The sequence below is a fragment of the Protopterus annectens genome, chromosome 14.part0 (genome assembly GCF_019279795.1).
Source record: "Protopterus annectens isolate FY-2018-M chromosome 14.part0, PAN1.0, whole genome shotgun sequence".
Lineage (NCBI taxonomy): Eukaryota > Metazoa > Chordata > Ceratodontiformes > Protopteridae > Protopterus > Protopterus annectens.
This window is the reverse complement of record NC_056748.1, coordinates 773,227,751-773,252,231: the sequence shown is the minus strand read 5'-3', so window position 1 is coordinate 773,252,231 and position 24,481 is coordinate 773,227,751. Positions and strand designations below refer to the sequence as shown.

Genomic DNA, 24,481 nt, shown 5'->3' with positions numbered 1-24,481 from the left:
GAATTATTAAGTTGGAATATAGACTTTTCCTCCTGTTGGGTCAGTATGGACTTGTGTAGAAATAATGGCTATGGTGGGAGAAAAGCCAGACTCCTCAGCAGAAAATGACAAGATTGCTTTGGTCAAGAGGGGGCTATTAGTATTTGGCTGGCTTGGCTTGTTTTGCACTGAGAAACAATTTCTAAATTACAGGACAAAGAAGGAAAACCATACATTAAAGTTTAAGTCCACTGAAAGGTAAAAAGTCTGCCAAAATTCTTTGTGAGGCGTAAGAAAACAGAAAGCTTTCAGTTAATTGTTATGGTGAGTGGCAATGGAAACACTTCTACATGAACTCACATTTGAGTAGTTTGCTGAAAAAGCCATAGATCCAGTTTCCATTTGTTATCCAGTTAATTATTCTCCTGTTCAAAGCATCTGCTAAACTGTTTTGCAAGCACAGAAAATAAGCTGCTAACAGGTGAACACTGTGCTGCAGAATATTCCTGGACTCTTTGCAAAGATTTGATTCTTCCCTGTATATTTAGGTACCATATAACTACCATGTTGTCACTGTTGATATGAAGATAACTGGCTGAAAGTGGTCTTGCAAGGCTGTCAGGACCCTGTAGACTGCTTTCATCTTCTTCAACTTGATGTGAAAAGATTTCTCCTGTTAGGACCAGCTGTCTTGCACTGACAAGATGTTGAAGGGGACTCGCCAGACAGAATACAAATTATCTGTACTCAGGATTTGAACTTCGGAATGTGGAAGCAATGTCCTTCCTACAGATAACTTTCTTGAATCTGTTCATCAACTTGTAGGATAGGAATCTGATTTTTACTCAAATGCAACCTTGCATGAGGACTAGGAGACTGTTAGAAGGCATGAACACCAATGCCTTTTTAGAAACTCTCTGTGTTGTAATGGCTTGCTGCTGAAAGACTTGCTCTGAGACTGAGTTTAACTCCATTCTCTCGTCCTGAGATGGAAAGGCATTCTTAATACTGAATATATGACTGCCCCTAAAACAGCTACTGATACTGAGGATATCAGAAAAGATATCTTCTAGTTGTTATTGTTAGAAACTGAATAATGCAATAGTTTCACTGATGTATTCTATGAACAGTTCCTTTGTTTTTTTTTCCCTCTGTTACACAAATGCCCAGATAAGGGAAATAGTTATGTTTTACTTTCCAGGTTTTCAAACAATAGAGCTAAATATTAGGAGAATACTTGGGCTGTAGATAGAATAAATGGAAATGGTGAAAACTTGAAATATGGTATGTCACATCTGAGTTATATACTGTGAGAAGGTTTCAATGGAATGTGAAGGCATGCATCTTCTACATCCACGGTATATAAAAGTCTTCTTCTTTTGGCTTTTCCCGGTTAGGGGTCGCCACAGCGGATCATCTGTCCGCTCATGACTGGCAGTGGAGTTTTACAGTGTCGAGTTGCCAGCCCAACCTTCCACAGAAGGCACACACACATGCACGCACTCATACCTAGGGCCGATTTAGAGTGTCCAATCCACCTACTGCATACCTTTGGGATGTGGGGAGGAAACCGGAGCACCCGGAGGAAACCCACGCGACCATAGGGAGGACTCCGCACAAAAAGCACCCCAGCCGAGAATTGAACCGGAGAACCTCTTGCTGTGAGGCAGCAACGCTAATCGCTGCACCACCGTGGACGCCCATCCACGGTATATAAAAGTATTTTTCTAAAAAAAAAAAAAATCACTCTGAACAACTCTGCATTTATGAACCTGCTCATATGTACAACTCTGCATTTATGAACCTGCTCATATGTACTAAGTCTAGCCTGATCCTGAGGGAATGCCCTTCTTTGGGACCAGAACTTGATCAGAGAAACAAAATCCTGACCTCTCTGACTTCAAAAGAAACCTTGAGTTGCCTTCTTTGCTAAAAGATGATATAAAGGACACAAAAGTTAGAGTAGGGGAATCCACCTCCACAAGCGGCCTGTTACTAGTGGTGTCTGTTTGGGATATACTTCTTTGAAGTCAAGGCAAATGTAGAGGGTCTTTGGCTGACTAAATTTGCTGACTGCAAGCTGGGTTTAATTACTGACTCCCTCCAAAGATGTAGATATCCTCCAGGAAGGTTTGACATAGACAAGTAACTGGTGCCATAATCATGGCCTAAAACTCAGTGCAAAAAAATGCATAATTATTATACCCTTTGGGAGGACGACAATGTCTGCAAATTACAACACTGATAACACTGCCCTAACAGCAGACCCAGTGGTAAGGGATTGATCTCCATGCGTCCATGGCAGTGAGAAAATCTTTCTATGTGCCGCAACTTATAAGTAAGGGCACTGCATCCAGATTTAAGGAGATCACAGTCTCACTATACTCAGCCCTCACCAATAACGGAGTACAGTGCACCCTTTGGCATGTACCCGACCAGGGATTTCAAAAAGGTGGAACAGCCAGACAGGTTCCTCACTAAAAAAAAGAATAATATGTCCTATGTGCACTGCCACAAAGCCCTGTCCCTGTACTTGGTCTCCTACGGACTACTGAGGGATGATTTATGCCTAACTCATAAGTCATTCTCTGACCCAGCCCTGATGGATCTAATACACATTCACAAAAAAACAGCACAAGAATTACCAGATTTAAGAATCTAAGCCTCATCTGTGACAAAGAAAACCTGTTGGAGGGACAGGTATGTGTCTCAAGAGATTACACCTTCTCTGGAATAGACTCCACATTCATGTGAAACATAGCTCCTCCCTAAGCTGATTCAAACGCAATTTGGACCGATGGATGGGAAATCACAAATGTACCACTGGCTTGTTGCCTGTGGCTCTTGTGGACAGGGGCAGTTTGCAGATGCCACAGCATTGGCATTGATAACTGGGAGAATTGGGGCATGAATGGATAGGCTTAAAAAAGGCTCTATGGTTATTAGCCTAGTAATTTCCTATCATCAACTGATGTACTAGAAGAATTTAGTAAGAAGAATTATGCAAAGCTAGAATATCTGTAAATTCAGAACAAATTCTTTTGCATAACCTTGTTGAAATCTTAGTAAATTCCATCTGCCTGTGGTTGGCTGCTGAAGAAAGATGACCCTATAACTTGCCTCCTAGGGGTGTTATGAAAAGGAAAGGAAAAAAGAAAGGTAGCAGCCACTGAGAACATGTTTCCTGTTTGAAACCGGTCTTTTGAAACTGAGGAATAAGAAGTGAACGCAAGATCTTGTTTTGCCTATAATGATAATGACTGATAATGTAATCTACTAATTGACCAAATACAAACTCTTATACCATATTACATTAAGAAGTCTTAAGCAAACAATCTCAGTGGAAGATTCTGTTTTAAACAAAGATAGTCTCCTCTAGATAACCCATGATAAAGCTGTTAATTGAAGCATCTATAGCTATGACCTCCTGTTCCATCTGCCATGGCCACTAATACATTTTCTATTAGTAAAATTAGCTTTAGAAACAGTAAACTAAGTTTTCCTGAACTTGCTCATAATGGAAATGGGAAAACAGTTTTAGTGATGTTAATAACTAAGCTATTAGACATAACACACATTTTTACAAATTTATATACTAACGCGGACTCCTTATCAGACTGAAAAATATACCAGGTATGGCAGGACAAAAGTCTTCCTTCTTTGGTTTGATGTTAATGAAAAGAAGGAAGCAGGACATGTAAAGTGAAGGAGCTAACCACACTGTACCTACCTGAAAGCTTCATAATCTTTCTGTACTCTTTTTTTTATGGACAAAAGAAGCTATACTCAAGGACTAACTAAAAGTTCTCACACAAAACTTAATATATATTATTTTGGATAGCCTAAAAGACTGGAAAATTACTCTAGCCATCTTTCTAATGCCAGCAATAACAGGAGAATATGATATTAGCTGGTTATCTTTCCTTTCCATCAGTTCATTATATAAGCCATTTTTAGCTTCTAAAACATAATCCCTGCACACAAAGTTTTATGTTGTGGAATTATTAATTCATGCAATAGCCTAAATCTAGTAGCTGCTGCATATAATTCCAGGTCTGGAAGCCCCAGACCCTCGCCCCCCACTGTGAATGGCAGAATTAGATGTTGCCATTGAAACCTGGATTTTCCCCAGCCCATATGAAGGAAATTAGACATGCCCACAGTTTTGTCCAAAAAGAAGCTAGTGAGGGAAGAGTGATACCCTGAGAAGTATACAGAATTAGTGACGAGATGTACCCGGTAACAACTTGTATGTGTTGCGTTATGTCTATACATAGGAGACTTCATGGCCTGAAGCATTTTTTAACCCTGGCTGAAATCTCTGCATAACTGGCCTCCACAATTGAGGACAACATTCTTGTAATTTGCAGGCCTACACATGTCATCCTAACTAGGCTCCCCAATAATGAGAAGTCCACTACCAAAGCACAGGACAGCTTACAGTTAACTTAACAACCTTGGTTTTTGCCTTGTTTATGCTATAGCCAGACAAAATTGTAATTCTTGAAACAGCCTGGGAAGATTTTTTTTTCAGGATCAGCTAAATATACTAACAAATCTCCCGCATACAAGGAAATTTTAAACCAAGAATCTGTCAACCAATATCCAGCTAATGGGAAGGCACAATTTGATTGCCAGAAGCCCAAAATACAAAACAAATAGAGGATAACCTTACCTCAAACCTCTTTCCAGCTCAAACAGTGATGAAAACATAGGACCTACACTGATTCTAGCCCATGAGCCTTTATATATTTTTACCAACATGTCAACAAATCCCTAGGGAAAACCCATACCTTTCAACACATCAAATAAATAAACCATTCCACATGGTCAAAAGCCAAAGTGGCAAGAACGAGCAGAGTGCTTGTAACCAAAGAATCATTCAGCAGAAGAGAAGTCTTAAAACAACTGCCAAAAGTGGTTGCGAGATAAAATCCTATTTGGGGCCAAATATATTATTCTAAGGAGGAGTTTGGCTAATCTAGTGGTCCAAATGGCCATGAATATTTTATAGTCATGGTTCAGAATGGAGATGGGTCGGCATGACTCTAGTAGTTCGGGAGGCATGTCTGTTTTAGGAAGAATCACTATTACTAGGTCCTTCCATGCAGAAAGAGGCAGCCCACCTGCCAAGACATAATTTGCTAGCAAAGTAAAATTTCCAGCAAAAATCCCATTTCCCAATTAAAATATTTCTGTTGGTATTTCATTGTAAACCTATGCCATATTCCCTTGGGTAAGTTGCACTACTTTTATGGTTAAAGAAGCAAACAACACCTGTAGCTCCAACTCATTAAGTCAAGGGACAGGCAGACCAGACAAATATTTATTTCTCTCATCATGGATTAAGAAAGCCTCTCTCTCGTTCTCTATTGCGTACAGTTTCAGGCATCATACATAAAGCTTTCTTCTCAGGGTGCTTCACTTAGAAAGCCTCTCTTAATCACTTGTTTTCTTAACTGCACTGCTAAATAGTTTTAGCTAGTCAGGGCAGACACAGATTCCCGCAGCTTAAGAGCCCTCTGGGCTTGCTCAACCTTGTAATAAAGAAACCTTTTTTTTGCCTAGCTTCTCTCAGTCATCCTTACTGCCTGAAGCCTCTCAAACAACTTGAGACTGATACAGCAACAACTGACCAAGCGCCTTCTTAGTTGACTATCTCTCTTTGTTTCCGCTGAATGTGAGCTTTTAAAATATTTTACCAACATAGTCTTAAATTACTGCCAAGCCCTAGAAATATGGACAGTTCATTTATGTTGCAGAGCACCTCACCTCTCATACAGAGTAATAAACCAAGGTTTGAATGTCTTCTCCTTGCAGAGGACTAGGTTTGCCCTCCACTGCCCATTTTCCTCTATTTCACTGACCTCAATGGCTAACTTCACTGGGGCATGACTTGACAGCAATATAGGGAATGTCCAATGGGTAGACTCTTTTGCAATAAGAAATTTGGCTATCCTTGAGTATGTCTTGCAGCTGGGAAAATAATATGTATTTGAATTTATTTTCCTCAAATGTTTATGTACATCAAGTATACCAAACATATCGAAATAATTATTTTGTAATTTCTCCAGTGATCATTCTGTATTTTTAATGTTTTTTGTACCACTGGTGAGGCTTCCACCCTATTTACATGCATTTAATTTCTCTGCTTAGCAAAATGCAGAACATGATAGCTACAGCTTCTGTTTCTAATAGCTACAGCAACAAAGACTTTTGTTGATCTGTTTCATTATTAGCAGGACTTGTTCCTGTGGACAATGCTGGATTTGCAGCAGGAACACTCACTACTTTGTCAAATCAATGGGCATGTTTTTTTTTTAATAACTTAGTTTTAATTACATAATTTTAAAGAACTCTCAACCTGATATAATGAAATACAGCAGCTCTACTTTTTGAGCATTAGAATTAGACACTGTTGTTCAAACATTACAGCAGATGGCCAAAACCATGCTGCCTTTATTTGTGGAATAAATTAAGTTCCAGAAAGCTAGTACAGTTATGGCAGCTGTATAACATAATAAAAGACTACTTGTCGGGGAAGAGAGCCAAATGACACATCATAGGTGCGGCTGCAGCTTGACCATAAAGCATCAAAGAGAAGTATTTTTACAGAAACTAAAACTTCTATACATACTTCCAGAAAAAAATTCAGACCTACAATATTAGAAGCAATAAAATAATTATACCAAAGTAAGTCTGGTTCTGTGGTGTACATGGATAAATACATTATCCATGTTCAAAAAGAAGCATGGGAAGGAACAGACAGGATGCATGGGACTGACAAGACAATGCCAGCTCAGCCATCCAAGGGGAGGGAAAGCACCTCAACTCACTGCACTGGTAATATCCAAAAGATAACAAGTGATCTTCAGTAGGTCAGATCTAGCAAGCCCATGCTGCAAGCAATGCAACATTTAGCCAGACTGGATGAGCAGTAGTGCAAATCCACTGCTTGTGAGGCAGTGTTACATGGAGCTTGTAAGACAATTATGGAGAGGTGAAGGGAGTTAGGGATGCCCCAGGATTGGAAAGACTAGTCTCCTCCCTAATGACAGGTCTTTGAAGGTAGAATGAATTGACTAATTACAGTCTCCAGTTAAGGAACAGCTGGGCATTAAGGCTCCTGATCAGACTGGAGAAAGTACAGTTGTGTACACTTACCATAAATATAGATGTTAGAGTGTATTCACTGTTGCAGTCATCACACTTGGGTTATCTGCCTGCAGGTAGCCCTCAGTCAGCCCGAATACCAGAGTCTTACTATTTCTGCGTCGGATGCTGTCGCTTCTTCCATGACGTCAGGTCGTCAGGGGTATAAAACAGGCAGCCGACACCATTACATCAGTTTTTCTTGGCCCAAATGTCAGGAGCCCCCAAACAGGGAGCTAGTATATTGGTCGGAAAACACCACTAGTAAAAAGTAAATACCAATGCCATTAGGAACAGCCATAGAGAAGAGAGAGAGAAAGACAGAGAAAACCAGGGGGCTACAGGAAGGGAAACCAGGACTGTAACAGTGAATACACTTGAACATCTACATTTATGGTAAGTGTACACAACTGTACTATGTTCTTCGTGTTTCACTGTTGCAGTCTTCACACTTGGGTTGATCCCCAAAGCTGAGGAAGGGTGGAGGTAGTCAAGAAGAGTTATGGCTGGCTAATAGGCCTTGCAAGAATGCTATAGTAAATCCTGCCCTGGATTTGGAAAAGATAGGTAAGTGGTAATGCTTGGTGAAGATGTGTACAGAACTCCTGGTTGCAGCTTCCAGAATGTCCCTGGTAGGGACTCCCCTGAGGAATGCTGTAGAGGTAGAAGTAGCCCTACTGGAATGAGTTCTGACCCCCTGAGGGGTTGGTTTTCCATGGTGCTTGTAGCAGAAATGGATGCAGTGTGCTATCCATTAGGAAATGGATTGTTTTGAAATGGCCCTGCCCTCTGCCCCTGTTGGAAAGCTGACTAGCAGCTGGTAATATTTTCTGAAAGGCTTAGTCCTATCAAGGTAGAACCTGAGCTGTCTGTGTACGACCAAAGAGTGCAGGATCTTTTCCCCTTTATTCTAAGGGTTAGAGAAGAAGGTTGGCAAATGGATGGATTGGTTAAGAGCCACACTGAACAGCACTTTAGGCATAAAGGGTGGGTTAGTCCTGAGGGAAACCCTGTCAGCATGGAAAATAATAAAGGGTTCCACAGCCATCAGAGCCTGTAACTCAGACACTCTTCTAACTGAAGTGATGGTTAGAAGCAAGGCTGTTTTACAAGAGAGGAATTTTAACTCTGCTGAAGCAGCAGGTTCAAAAGGGGGAAGTGTGAGTTTTTCCAGTACAAAGTTAAGGTCCCAAGCAGGGGTGGGTGCTCTCCTTGGGGGCCTTATGTTGTTAGCCCCTCTCAGGAATTGTCTGATGAGAGGGCGAGAAAAAAGAGGTGGCTCAGTATTGTAATTAGCCGAAATGGCAGAGGCATGAATCTTAATGGAGGAGAAGGATATGTCTCTGTGGAGCAGCTCTGCTAGGTAGTCCAGGATTAGAGGTATGGAGGGCTGTGTCCTTTCCTCTAGTCTGAATCCAAGAACAATATATTTTCTATTTTTCAGCATAGGATTTCCTAGTACTAGGCCTTCTGGCTTCCAGAATTACATCCAGCACCTGTTTGCTAAGGGTTGCTGGTGGAGTATTCAAGGAATAAGTCAGGCTGCAAGATTTAGGGCTTGCAAGTGTGGGTGCAAAATCTGTCCCTGCTGCTGTGACAACATGGTAGTGGTCTGGTGCAGGTGCCAGGGTAGCACTGTTGTCAGGCTGCGCAGGAGTGGGTACCAGTGCTGGCGTGGCCAGTCCGTGGGAATTATAATTGCCCTTGGCCTGTTTTGTTTTATCTCGAGTAGTACTCTTGAGAGAAAGGGCAGAGGGGGAAAGGCATAAATTGAGAGGTTTTCCCAATGAAAGGATAGGGCATCCACCTTCAAGGCCCTGCTGTGAGGGTTCCTGGTGCAGTATTTGCTTAACTGGTGGTTCTCAAGGGAGGCAAAGAGATCCACCTCTGGGGTCCCCCACCTCTGGATCAGAAGTTTGAAGGTGCTGGCTTCCAATTTCCACTCGTGTGGGTCTAGGAGATTTCTGCTTAAGTCGTCTGCCAGTGAACTTTGTTTGCCTGGCAGGAACTGAGCTTGTAGATGGACTTGGTTGTTCAAAGCCGTGTTCCACAGGGCTATGGCTAACCTGCAGAGTGGGTAAGAATGGGATCCCCCCTGCTTATTTATGTACCACATGACTGTGGTGGTGTCCGTTTTTATCAGCAGTTGTCCTGGAAGGATTAGGTATCTGAAAGCTGTCAGAGCATTCTGTACAGCTAGCATCTCTAATTGATTGATGTGCAGGAGAATTTGGCTTGGGCTCCAGTGGCCCTGAATGCATTTCCCGGCCATGTGAGCCCCCCATGCATAGTCTGATGCGTCTGTGGTCAGGGTTTGGGCGGCATGTTGTTGAGTAAAATGCAGTCCCTTGTTGTGGTTGCAAGCTTCTGCCCACCAAAGGAACTCTGCCCTTAGACAAGGTATGATAGGAATAACTATTCCCAGGTCCTGAGAATGTTGGCACCAAAGAGTTAAGTACCACTGAAGTTTCCTCATATGCAGTCTTGCATATGGAATTAGCAGAATACATGAGGCCATGAACCCTAGGGCTTGCAGTATTTTTCTTGCAGATAGCTGGGTTCTGGTAGCCATTTGTTTTAAGTAGTCTGTCAGATAGTCCTGTTTTTCTGAAGTGAGGAAATGCGATCTGGGAAATTGTGTCCAAGCTTGCACCCAGGAATACAATCTTTTGACTGGGTACCAGTTGTGATTTCTTTTTGTTGATGGTGCACCCCAATGAAGTGAGAAGGCTTTTTACAAAGGCCAGGTGCTGAAGCAGCATTTCCTGACGATCTGCCTGAAGCAGGCAGTCGTCCAAGTATGGGTAAATTTGGATAATTCTCTGCCTGTAGTATGCAATGGCTGGAGCCAGGCATTTAGTGAATATCCTGGGTGCAGTAGATAAGCCAAAGGGAAGTGCAGAGAACTGATACTGCATAGATTCTGCCCTGAAACGTACATATTTCCTGCAAGACTCCCTTATGGGGATGTGCAGATAAGCTTCTTTTAAGTCTAGGGTGACTAACTAGGCATCATTGGCTATCTGAGGTAGCGGGTGTCAGGGGCTGCGAAAGCACCTCACTGAGAACCAGCGACTGGTCTAGAAGAGGCTTCATCGTCGGTTTTGGACCTCGGATGCCTGTCCTTTTCTTTTTCCTTGCGCTTTTTATGAACTCCGGTCGTCAGCTGTTCCGATGGCATTATGTAGTTAAACCTTCAGCCAAAGTAATGAAAAGCAAAATTGTACCGACGCTTAATAGTGCGTTGGTTAAATCTAGCACAAAACCGACAACTAGCAACGTCGTGGTCAGGGCCTAGGCAAGGAATACAGTAAGAGTGAAAATCCTTATGAGGGATTTGCTTCCCACAAGAAATACAATTGTTAACTTTTTCTGACATCGGTCTGGAGCAAGAAAAAACTTTCTCCAATGGGGTACTTAGCTTTATTGAAGATTTCGGATCTGAAATTCAATTTCGAAAATCTCAGGAGTTGGCCGACCGGCACTTGCGAACTGCTTTTGCTTTGGGCACCGCATTGGCAAGAAAGACTGAAGAAAATGGCGTCGGCTGCATCTTTTATACCCCTGATGTACTGACGTCAGGGAAGAGGCGACAGCAACCGACGCCGGACCAAGGCTTTGGAATTCAGGCCGACTGCGGGTAGCCTGCCAGCAGGATAACCCAAGTGTAATGACTGCAACAGTGAAACACGATGAACATCTGATACTGCACAGATTCTGCCCTGAAACGTAAATATTTCCTGCATGACTCCCTTATGGGGATGTGCAGATAAGCTTCTTTTAAGTCTAGGATGACTAACCGGGCATCCTTGGCTAGCTTAGGGAGAAGCTGTTGCAGGGTAAGCATCATGAACTTTGGGACCACCGGGATGGTGTTGAGAATTGAAAGATCCAAGATTGGGTGCCAAGAGCCCTCTTTCTTGGATACCAGGAAAAGTCTGGAATAAAAACCCTGACCCCTTTGGTCTACTGGAACAGGCTGAATAGCTCTGATATTGAGAAGGGAAAGTACTTGATTTTGGGCCTCGGCCCACTGATTTGGAGGAAGGTCTAGAAACCCGCTTGGGGTTGGCAGTGAGTGGAAGTAAAATTTGTAACCCTGGGATACAATGTTGAGAACCCACCGGTCCTGAGTGATGGACATCCAATTTTTTGCATGAAGGGCAAGTTTTCCTCCTAGGGGCACAAGCAATTGGGCAGGGCTGGGAAGAGGAGGTAAGAAGTCATTGTAACTTTTTCAATAGGGAGGTGGCTTACCACCCCCTGATTTAGGGGTGGGGGCACTCCATTGCTTAAATCTCTGCATACCCTGAGACTGTAGTCTGGGTGGTCTGTTTCCCCTGGGTCTCATCTGGGAAGGCCTGGAGGGGGCTGGAAAGGACCAGTATTTTGAAGGGCAGTGGCTACTGAACATAGGTCGTTGCACTTGTAGGAATTCTTTAACAGTTTGCATAGATTTAGCTTTTTCTTCCAACTTTTTAAGAATCTCTTCTGCTTTGGTGCCAAACAAACAGTCAGGTGCGTCATGTAATTTGGCTTTGACATGATCTGGCAAGGTCTGTTCTTTCAGCCAAGCACGTCTTTTGAGTACAGAGCCAGTGACTACAGCCCTGCAAGATGCTTCTAAGGCATCAAAACCACACTGCAAGTATGCTTACTAACTTGGTTTGCAGAATGCATAAGCTCTTGCAAATCTTTATTTACTGCATAATCTGGAAATATTACCATTTTCTGTTTAATTAGTTCCATAATATGTTGCTGGTACTTCAGCAGGTACTTCAGGATGTGAAACTGGCAATTCAGTGCCCTGATAGCAAGAGTTCCAGAGGTATATATCTTTTTTCCCCATCTGTCTAAAGCTCTGGAATCCCTGTCCAAAGGGGTAGGATTTTTGGCTGTAGTAGCCTTAATACCTTTAGGTCCCTGGGAAATTATCTCTGGATCAGCAGTAGGATTCTTGAAAAGAAACTTGTGGGAGTCAGTCTGTAGTACCGGTCAGGTTTCCTAGGGGCCGGGGGTAAGGTGTCTGGAGTAAGACCAGATTCCATGAAAACATCATCCACAACATCCAGGACAGGGGGTATTGCTAAAGGCCTGTGCTGAGGCAACTCTAAAAATTCTCTGAGCCTCTTTCTGGATTGAGGATAGTCCTGGCATTTCCAATGGAAATGCTCTCTTAAAGTATGCAAGGTTTCACCAAAAGAAAAATCCTCTGGTGGGAAGGCAGAGGGAATGGATTCCTCTGCATCAGAATCCTCCTAGGCTGATAAGGATATATCCTGATAGTCAGAAAGGTCAGAGTCATCGGACACCTGGTCTGTAGAATCTGAAGGCAACTGCATTCTTTGTCTCTTAGCAGGGGAAGGCTGGCTTCCCCTAATTAGCGTAATGAGGTCTTCAGCCATTCTAAGCATTTGTTTTTGTGGCATGGGTGCCTGAGCATGCACTTTGGTCATCAGTTTTCTAGGCATAGTGAGTACTTTGGGCCTAAGAAACTTGGTAGTTTTGGCAAAAAGAGAAGTTGTCAGTTTGATTCAAACATTGGTAGGATGAAAAACACCCACAGAAGTCGATGCCTGCACAGCAGCTCCGGACCCATTCAAGGTAAAGACATCCACTGGTTCCATAGTCGAAGAAGCATCTCACAGCATACCGGTCTCAGCAGAGGCCTGCGAATCCATAGAAGCGGGCATCAGGGGCTGCAAAGGCTCCTCGCCGAGTACTGGCGACTAGCTTAACGGAAGTGTCATTGGCAGTTTTGGACCTATGCAGTCTGTCTCTGTCTTTATCCTTCCGTTTTTTCGGAAGACTGGTAGTCAGATGGTTTACCGAAGCCATTTCGGAATATGGAGAAAGAGATTTAAAGAATTTAGTGACAAAATAGCCCGACGACGAATGGTTCAGGCATTAAACAAGGCACAAAACCGAGAGCGAGGGACGACGTGCTCTGGGCCTAAACAGGTGACGCAGTAAGAATGAAAATCTCTGAAGTATTTGCTTTCCACAGGCAAGACAATTGTTAACTTTTTCTGACATCAGTTAGAGCAAGAAAAAAGGATCCCCAACGGGGTACTTAGCTTTAGAAGACTTCATGATTTAGGAAAGAGCTATATTTGCTCTACTAACATTTGCAATGAACACAAGTGCGCGCACGCACACACACACACACACACACACACACACACAAACACTTTAAAAGCAAATCATTAAAATAATTTTCAACACTGCACTCCTACTTAACCATTGAAGCACTACTGGCTTGTAGGAACCAATCAGCACCTCTTTTACAGTGCTGATTGTGCTCCTAGCAGCTTGCACATGAGAGTGCTGCCCGCTTTATTACCCCACCCTAGCTAAAGCTCCAAAGAGAGGGGAGCCAATGATTATATTCTGGGGGGGGGGGGGTCAAGAGGAAGGAAAAATATTAAATTCTGCTACTTTACAGGCCTTACCTATTTCATCATACAAGATTATTTTCTATTGTTTGTATTCTTCAAATTTCACATCTTTTCTAAAATGGATTTCTACACTTTTCAACCTAAGGTGATAATTACAAGTATCCTGTCTTCCTCAGCAACAAGTATAATGCACAACAGCACATGACATGATTACAGCTCACTGAATGCTATTGTGTGTTTAAATGTAGGAGTAGGGCCAAAATACTGTTTGACTGCATCACAGCCATGTTTCAGGGTCTGTTTTGCCTCACTTTTTAATTACAATGCAAAACTTTCAGCCAATTAGGTTAGTTTAGTTTTTAACCAATTAGGTTAGTTTTCTGGAAAAAAAATAACTACTAATTTGATGGAGAACATCCTGACTGACTGTAGCAATGAGTATTCAGGATTCCAAAACAAATGAGATTTTAGAAGCATGCAATATGGCAGACATACTTGACAAAGTTTTTCTGAAGATTTATGGAGGCTTCAAACATAAGGAAGTTTCTAACAAACTGAGAGAAAGAGGATTAAATTAGGAATTCTTCCTATGCTGAAAATTCACATCAGAATGGCAAATTTATTTTCTCCAGTTCATTTGGTCACCAAGACAGCTTTAGTGAGTAGAATGGTTTCTTTTTTGTTTATGGCTTGTTAATAATTAACAATATTCACATTAAAGCCACAATACACTGCTTTATAAAAAATGCAGATGTATGTAACACTATGAAAAATAACTCTGTTTTCTAGAAATTCATATTTACGTCACTCAGCAATGAACCTAGGAATTTAACAAGGCCAGAAATTTGCAGACCTCTGGTGTCTTGTTTGCTGATGTCGCTGCTTTATTGGAAAAATCTAAGATGGAAAACCAGATCCTTTGTAAATTCTGAAGTGAGTTCAGCTAAATTTATGACTTATTGTGTATGTATATGTATAACACACACTTCTGTTAAATATACTTTATAAAACTGTATATACTTTAAGTACTATATTAGTAAGAGTATGTGAACAGGCACAGTCCTGAACAATCTTGGATCATTCCCCAGACATTGCTCTCTTATCCTGAATACAGAACCAAAAATGATGTACACACAACCACAGGATTAATGCTATTTTTAGATAAACAGATATTAGGTATACTTATAAATTACATTGTAAAAGCCCTGGTCTATTTTTTTCATGGTCAGCTTTATTTTCAGAATACCTAGATGGCTATTTTTTTACTTACTTATTTTCTTCTATTTTACATGTTTTTGTTATTATAGTCTCAGTTTATCATTTCAGTTCAGGATTCTTTTTTCAGGACTGAAATGCAGTCATAACCTGTGGGTAGTAAATAGTTTGTTTAGAAACAGGTTTCCCCTGAGCCCAAAGCAAAAGAAACAAACAACAAACTGAGAGACTGTCTGAACCCCTTTCTGCTCAAATAATAAATAACACAACTGCCTGTCGTGAATACCTTATGAAAATCAGGAAGGGTTTCAACTGCCATTAGAGCCTACAGATGTAGCTGCAGGTTCAAAAGGAGGGTAAAGTAAGTTTTCCAACACTGTCTAGTAATTCTGTAAGATACTGAAGTGAAACACTCAAATTAGGTACTGAAACATCAAAAAAGCTTGCTTTTTGCTCCAAAAAAAAAATCCTCCATTATCAGCATAAACTTCTTTGTACTAGGCCCGTCTGGCCCCCAAAATGACATTCCCAGAATATGCCAGGCTGTCAGATGCAGGGACTGTATCCTGACATTGAGGAAATGATTGCCTGCCTGGGACAAAGTGTGGAATTGATGCAGCTGGAAATTTAGTGGAGAAGCGACAGATCGTTCTGTGCTCCTGGCAGAAACCTTGCCTGAAGCTCCTGCAGAAACCTTTGCCTGAAGAGCAGGGTGCAAAAGAGCAGTCTCCCACTCCCACAAATCACCAAAGGGTGATCCTTAAAGCCATCAATGCAAATTGGACTGCTAACATCTCCTTCAGTGTGCTCCCCAAGCCTGTCTGAGGCATCTGTCGTTAAGATCTGACTTGGCCTCTGGTCGGGTCACAAGTCCATGTTTGGGTGTTTGACATTCCAGCCCACCACAAAATTCTTTTGAATGCAAGGTATTATTGAAGGATGACAGTGTAAGATGCCATGAACCCCAAGGCTTGAAGGACTGTCCTTGCAGTCAGCCTGGAAGGATAAATTTGTATTCCTCTTAACCTTAAGAGGCTATCTGCAGCTGGGCCTGATAGAATATGAAGATAAGATCTTTGAGATCCAGAGTTATGTGGAGGGACCTGCTGGATAGCCCCCATTGTAGAAGTAAAGAATCTGTGTTTGGTTTGTCCACTTTTTGCGAGAGAGAGGAGCGCTGGCCTGCCAAAGGAGGCAAGGTGTGTGTGGAAAAAAAACTTGTAGCCCCGGTTTGTGTCCACCACCCCATTTTGTCCTGTGACTAAAGCCAATTTGCCTGAAAAGTGCCAGCTTTCCTCCCAGGAGCTGCCAGACAGGAACAAGGATCTTAACAGTCTGCATAGACTTAGCTTGTCTTTCATTTTCTTCAAGACTGACTCCACAGGAGAGAAACAAAAAACTTCAGACTGAAGGGGAGCATCCAAAATTTGAGCATGAACCAAATCCTGTAATTCTTACACAGGAGAAAATTCTGGTACTCAGCATATGAAACTGGGCATCAAAGCCCTCATTGCTCCAAAGCTCTAGAATCTTTATCCATAGGAACTGGATTCTTTACAGAAGCCAGAAAACATCCTGACAACATCCCAAACAGGGAGGTATAGCCAAGCCTATGTTGTGTAATCTGAAGAATGTTTCCATCCTTCCTCCTCTGGCTCCCACCTAGGCCTCTTATCTGGGAGGGCACAACCTCTGATCAAGGTAATCAAATCTTCTGCCATTTTAAGTTGTGTTTTTTTTTTACAGAACAGACAACAGAACAGGACTGGCGGGGAGGCCTAACCACCTTATGTAAAGAAGGGAGTAAGCAAAGAGAGGCCCCTCCTAGCCTGACTCCTGAGATGAAGAACATCTGTATTGTCTCCAAAAACAAGCACATGCACTAAGGCAGGTAGGGGAAACACTGGAGGGTACTGATCTTGGATAACGAAAAAAGTAAATGCCCTTCATTTCAACTACTTTGGTAAATATTTGCCACACTTTCTGATCCTGACAAAACATTAACCAAATATAAAGCTGTCATAAAAGCTGATCTGAAAAATATTTCCTTATAAGGAATTGTGAAAATTACTGTAATCTCAGTATGCAACTATTCCATATGGTTAACTTACAGGTGATTGGGTTTAAACCACCCAAAAATAAATTGTCCAAGTCCACTGTTACTTGAGATCAAAGGCTACAAAAGTATTAGTCACATAAGTAATGGTGTTTGTGTGAGACCTCACTGCACTTTAATAGTGAGCTTCTCTTTTCCTCACTATTGTGTGACCATGGAGGCAGTTAAGCTTGGGGGTGCAGTCAGGCTTGTTTTCTGGAAAAACAAGTTTGAGAACACAGTTCCATTAAACTCTTCTTCAATCTGTTCAGATCAAGCACTGTATTTTCAACTGATAGTGTACTGATCTTAAACTTGGAAAGCTCTTCTATGTTACAAAATGTAAGTCAAATATTAAACTTTTGCAAACTTAATGCAAGTAATCCCATCCCCAGCGCAGGGTCACAGGAAATCTTACTGAATGGTACTATTACTATAAAGCTGCCAAGCTTAAAAAAAAAAAAAAACACACCATACACATAAATGACCTTAACAATTAAAAAGCACCAAATAGCTAAAGCAAAAAACTATTACAGACATCCATACAAAGTGAAAGGTATACAAAACTAGCAATTTTATTCAAAGAGTAACACCACCTTAATGACAAGCAATCCAGACTCAATTATAACCGTTTAATCAGAAGAAAATATAAATGGATAGATAATGTGGTTTCTTAATTCTTAAAAAGCAGGAAAGGATTTTTAGAACTCAATTATAAAAACAATTTGCAAGGTAAAACAATAATGAAACTGTTCCTTGTCACTTCTGAAAGGACTGCACAGAAACCAAGTGTTGTCACTTCTGTAAGGACTGCACAGAGACTAAGTGTTTCCTGGTAAAGTTCTTCATCACTTAAAATAAGTTTTGCTGGAAACTAAGCAAAGAAGAGGCCTCATTAGGGTAAGCTGCTAATATCAGAGGTTAATGTAAACAATCTCATAGCTCTTATCAAAAAGAGTAGGGGTATTTATTTTTAAAAAGAACAATGGCATCAAGACACCTCAGTTATCCAAGTCAGACTGTCAGCTTTCTTCTGCTCGGTACTTGGTCTCTTACGGACTCCCCATTAGTACTCTATTCTGTGCTAAACCTTTTAATCCAAGAAGTACCAGTCCTCCTCCTGCACCTCATATCTCTTCAGAAAGTACAGTTTTGTAAAATACTATGATAACATTAGATGTTCCTTTCTATGTTGTAGTATTCATCACCTAAGGGATCTCCTGCCAAGGATATCCCAGAATCCAGCCAGTATACCAAAGCCTTTACATGATCCCAACATCGTACATCAGCCATATGCTCCCAGCCCAATCGTAGGGCATAAAGGTGCTATACGCTTGCTGGATACTCAGAACTGAAATGCCACAGAAGAACCACAGCAGCCGCAGGAGAAAGAAGAATATCTACATCCAGGAGGAAAGATAAACAGGAGAGAAAACAGCGCAAGATGGTAAAGACCCCTTGGGCAGCAAAGTGTTCCCAACAGAAAAAAATAAATAAGGTTGCAGGAGAGCGGGACCGAATAATGAAACTGTGAAAAGAAAGACATCTACTGTTATGGTACGATTTTACACAACTATACTATGCCGTTCCATATCACTGCTGCAGTACTCATCACCTAAGGGTGAGTACCAAAGTTGCTATAAAGAATAAGAGGAGGAAGACACAGAGAAGCCACTCCACATTTCCATGAAGGAGAGTCTTGGCAAATCCTGCTCTGGCTCTAGAAATGACATCCAACTTGCAACGTTTAGTAAAAGTGTGGACAGAGGCCAGAGTAGCAGCTTCAAGAATGGATCTAGTATCTAAACCTTTGAAGAAAGCTCTAGAAGAGGCTAATGTCCTTGTAGAAGGAGCTCAGATGGAAGCAGACAGCTGTTTACACTGAAAAGAATAACAAAAGGAAATGGCCTTAGAAATCCAGGAGGATTTGGTTTGCTTAGAAACCACCAAACTGATTTCCTGGTATAAAAAGTAACAAAAAGCTGCTTGGATTTGCAAATATCTTTCATTTTATCCAAACAAATAACTGAGCTATGTCGATCTAAGCTGTGAACGACCTCCTCACTAGCATATTGCAGAGAAGGAAAAAAGAAAGGAAGACTAATTAAGAGACAACTCACTGACCACTTTGGGTATAAAAGAATGATTAATATGGACAGAACACCTGCCTCTACGAAAAATCAAAAAGGAAAGTGATGCTTTCAAGAGCCTGAAGTTCAGGCAATCTACTTGCTGAAAAAAGGGCAACCAATGGCAGGTTCAAAAGAAGCCGAGTCATCTTTTTTAAGGAAAAAAATTAATATCCCAAGATGGAGGAATAGGTTTCCTTGGGGGTTTGATATGAAGGACACCTTTAAGGAATTGTTTGACCTCAAAATGAGAGGCCAATTGTGGACTCAAAGGCAGACAAGCAGAGATTGCTGGCAAATGAGCTTAACAGACGAATATGCCAAGCCAGCATGCAGCAGTTCACACAAGAAAGGACCAAAGGGAATCCCCTCTGAGAAGGATCCTGGTGACGCTTGAGACACCAAACAGAAATTCTCTTCAATTTAGCCATACAGGTAGTGGGTTTCTTGATCTCCTGAATCATACTCCTATCACACAAAATGTCAGTTGAACAGTGGACAAGTGAAAGTGAATGACAGATCCCTTTTCTCGTGTGAGAAGATCCATCCTGTGAGGTACCTTGCGATGAGTGCCCCTGGCCAAGTGAAAGAGAAGGGAGAACCAGTGCTGTCTGGGCCAAGAGGGAGCCACCAGCAAGGTTCTTGGGGAGTCCTTCCTGATCTTGTGTAAGGGCCCTTTGAAGTAGAGGAAGAGGGTAAGCACACAAAAATATCCCCTTCCAAGAAAAATACATGGCATCCTCCTTCCAAGTTGTATTGTCTGTAAAGACCTTTAAAGTGCCTGGAGACAAAACAGAATAGAAGCTCTGAAAAGCAAGAATAAGCATCTTCGTTTCTTGTATGTTGATGAGGTCTGACCTCTGATGAAGAGGACACAGACTCTGAACCCTCAGATTCTTGGAACCAGTTCTCCACACCAGCTCCAAAGCATCTGTGAACAGCTTTTTAGTAGAGGTGGGAATATGAAAAGGTACACCTGGACTGAGGGAAATCTGCTGCATCCACCAGAGAAACTAGAGTTTGAGACAAGGAACTAAGGGCACTCGAAATTCCAGAGGATGACAATGCTGGAGCCAAACTGCCTTCAGGTAATACTAAAGTTTTCTCATACGAAGTTTGGCAAAGGGGAGCATGGGAATGTCAGATTCCATGCACCTCAAGAATTGGAGAAATTACCTTGTCAGAATGAGAGAAAGAGGAAGCAGAGACTGGAAATTGGTTGTCAGAGACAGAAACCTTGAAAGGAGGAGAAGAAGCTAACACTGGAATGGTTTGGATTCTGTGCCCCAGAAATATGTCATCTTGAGATGAAGTCAGACTTGACTTCTTGAGACTGTTGGTGAAGCTCAGACTGCACAGAAGGAGCATGGTGAAGTGTAGATCTTGTAGAAATCTGGCCTGAGATGGAGCCTGAAGAAGCAGGTCATCCCCTGAAGCCTACAAAAGGTTATGACCGGGCCTGACATTGGTCTTTTTATGGCCCCAGTGATGTTCACCAAAAGGGCAAAGCAGGAAACTGAAAAATAAGAGGAAGAAATTTAGAAACAGAAAAACTTCCTGAAAAGGGGGTGAATGAGAATATAAACATAAGCATCATTTTTTGGTGAGACTAAAAAGGACTGCGGAAGTAAGAGGTGATCCTCCAAAAAGACTAATACTGTAATTTCAGGTACACTCCAAAAGTTGATTCAACAACCACAATCACATCAAACAAAACCAAGTTTATTGCACAAACAGAGCTTTCGGGTCTGCACCCTTCATCAGTGATATAAAAACTAATTAAACTCACAATTTAAATAGGAGCTTCATTAATCACAAGACAACAGCCAGCCTATCAAATAAAATCCTCCCACCCCTTCTCTTAAAAATATATGGCAATTTTTTACATTGTCACATATATACATACACACACACACACACACACACACACATATATATATATATATATATATATATATATATATACACATACACACGTATATAAACATGCATACATACAATATACAAAATAAATTCTCACAAATCTACATAAAACATTCTTATTAAAAAAATATATAAAAAAATTACACACAGTGATAAATAATCACAGGTTTTCTCTTTGTCTTTTTACTAAAATAGACTTTAAACTAACTGCACTATTTATATCTGGTTCAAAATCTGCCCTTAATCTAACAATCCACTCATATTCTCTTAATAACAGAGCGTTATTCATATCCCCACCTCTAATTCTTAAGGAGACAGAGTCTATCGCTCTAAATTTAAAATAATGACTGGAATTATTCTCTTTAATATGCTTGTTTAGTGCATTTGCAGTTATATTCCTTCTAATATCGGATTTATGTTCCACTATTCGTTCCTTGAGTTTCCTCGTGGTTTTACCCACATAGAACGAAGGACAAGCTACACAAGTAGCTAAATATAATATTTGGGTTGTATTACAAGTAGCAGAACTGTTAAAAATATACTCCTCATTCGTTAGTGGGTGTATGAATTTATTCTCCTAATCTAAAATGTCACCACAGCAACTACAATTAAAATATTTTACTGTACCTGTTTTATTAAACTGACTTCTTGATGTTATTTGTTTAAAATCTTTATAACATAATTTCAACTTAAAACTTTCTGAGTTCCTATATGCAAAATACGGCCTCTCACCTAATAGCTTCTTTAACTCTGGCATCACCATTAAAATTATTCAGTTTTTTTGTATAATTTGTTTTATTTCATTTGTATTCAAATTATATGTTGTAAGACATATCTAATCATATTATTTTTTATCTTTTACTGGTTCTTCTTGTCGTACCTCTTTTCCCAAAAACTGGACTATACATTTTAGACCTGCCTTCAATAACTTCATTATATACATCCTCAACTATCTCAGGCCTATAACTACTTTTAATGAACTCTTCCATCATTAACCTAGCTTGTTCTTCAAATTTCACGTCCTCAGTATTAAGCATACTTGCCCTTATCAACTGGGCTTTTATGATACCTTTAAATGTATGAGGCGCATGCATGCTTTTCCTGTTCACATACCTATTAACTTGAACCTCCTTCTGGTATATAGTAGTCTCCACTCCCATTCTTCTTATATAGCTCTACATCTAAAAATGCTATTTTATCCTTTGAAGCTGACATTTTAAATGTTAAAAAATTAGTTGTTGCATTTAAATACTTTATGTATTCAGTCAACTCATCCACTGTGCCATCCCAAATTAGGAAGCAATCGCCTACAAACCTTTGATAAAAACAAACCTTTTTACTTAAATTCATTGTGTTCACTATAGACATATTGCTTCTCGAATTCATATAGCACAAAGTCTGCATACGTATTCGCCACAGGTGTTCCCATGGCTACCCTGGCTAATTGTAAATAGGGTTCATTATCAAAAATGAAAACATTATTTGTTAAAACCAGTTCCAATAAAGAGCAAACATTTTCAATGTCTCTTGCTGTTAATTTAATTTCTGTATTCAGGAAAGCATGTATCGATTTTAACCCATACTCATTAGGTATCACAGTAAAGAGGGATGTTATATCCAGGGTTACAAAATAGAAATCTTTCTCACTCTGTCCAGAATACCAACGGTATAATTTACCTAAGAAGTCATTAGTGTCCTTTAGAATACTAGAACATCTATGCAAAAACACACTCAAATATTTCTGCAAATATTTAGAAATAGGTTCTGTCATCCACCCTCCCCCTGAGACAACAGGCCTGGGGGGGGGGGGGGTCCCAAAGATTTATGCAACTTAGGAATCCCATATATTTGAGGAATTCTTGGACATGATACCGTAACATAATTAAATTGTTCTATAGTAGTATCACCTGAAATTTGAAGTTCATATATGTCCATATTTATCTGGGAAACAAGCCTTTTCACATCGCTCATCGTAATCTTTTTAAATGTAACCGGGTCCTGTAACAAGGTCTTAAACGAAGATATATACTTATCTCTATCCATTAGGACCACTGTACCTCTCTCATATGCCTTTTTAATAATTAACTTATCATTGCTAACTAAAGTTTTCAATGCTTGTTGCTCTTTATATGTTATATTATATAATTTTTACACTTTCTCCTAGTATACAATTCTCTAATTTCAGAGCGTTTATGAATATAGTAGAACCTCAAAAACGAAAATTTCAGGAGTCGGCCGACCGGCACTTGCGAACTGCTTCTGCTTTGGGCACCACATGCCAAGAAAGACTGGTGTAATGGCGTCGGCTGCATGTTTTATACCCCTGACGACCTGACGTCACGGAAGAAGAGACAGCAACCGACCTAGGACCCAAGACTTTGTTAAGCAGGCCAACTGAGGGCTACTGCAAGCAGATAACCCAAATGTGATGACTGCAACAGTAAAACACGAAGAACTTCTGCATTTGATGGCGTGAAAGGCAACTTAAGTGGAACTTAATAAAGAGAAGGCTTGCAGTCTTTCCTTCAAAGTCAGGAAGGTCAAAAAAAACCTTCACCCCAAACTGTGTGAAAAAGACCCAAGACATAACTGGTGATATGGGTTTGATAATTAATGGCCTTGACGGCCAAGAAGTGCTTACTTTTAACCCAACGTCTCCATATCTCTACTATTGTTGTCAGAAGGAAGGTTGTTGGAAGAGGGCAAAAGCTTGGATGGCTTGTCAGCAGAAAGACAGACATGGCAAAGTGTGAAGAATGACACTTGTAAATGTACTTAAAGGTCTCAAGCACTTTATAGAAATGGTCAGGCTTCTTACTGGCTGGAGACTAGGAATCAGTAGCTGAAGTAGCAGCAGCAGATGTAGTCAACAAGATATCCAGCAAAGGGGGAACACTGGTTCTCAAGATATTACATGCACATACATCTCCTGTATATATTGAACATATTACTTATACTACTGTGCATATTCATTTTATTTTATTTTTTATTTCCTTACTTTTTTTTTTTTTTTTAACCAATGTATAGCTATAGTAAGCATTATATAGCTGCATTTGCTTTAAAATAAGCAAAGATATTTATTATATTAATTAAGAGGTGAGTGCTAAAATTGTTAATTAATTACTGGTATTTAATTTACTGTTGTATGTATGGTTATTGAAGTTGTCTGTCTGAAGAGGTTGAGGTAAGACCTTGAGCGGCCTTTACAATAAAGGTCCGCGGTTCGTTTATTCTGCCGTGGGATTTTACTACTAGTTCTGTTTTTTGCCAGTTTAAATAGAAAGAGATGACAGACAGCTGTAGAGCATTTTAGGCATAAAGACCTAACAAATGGAACACTGGGTATGATCATGAGAAACATCTAAACAAAACAAATACTTCTCTTGATGGTCTTTATGGGGAATCTGCCTCCTACACTGACATTTCCCCCTCCTAGATGACATGAACTCTCAGTACACAAGTAAAGGGAAAAAAAAAGGATCCCCAATGGGGCACTTATCTGTAAATGGCTCAGTAAAAACCAGCTCAGTGAAGGATGTTCAGACTGACATTCAGCTATGGCATTTGGACTGGTGACAAAGAAGTTCTGA

The 24,481-nt window shown here is 40.7% G+C and overlaps 1 protein-coding gene across 2 annotated transcripts in view; it reads right to left on the bottom strand.

The window, feature by feature from the left end:
* Window positions 1-24,481, bottom strand: part of PARG (poly(ADP-ribose) glycohydrolase) — a 2,766,579-nt gene that overhangs the window by 2,201,056 nt on the left and 541,042 nt on the right. The gene's annotated exons all lie outside the window — the stretch shown is intronic.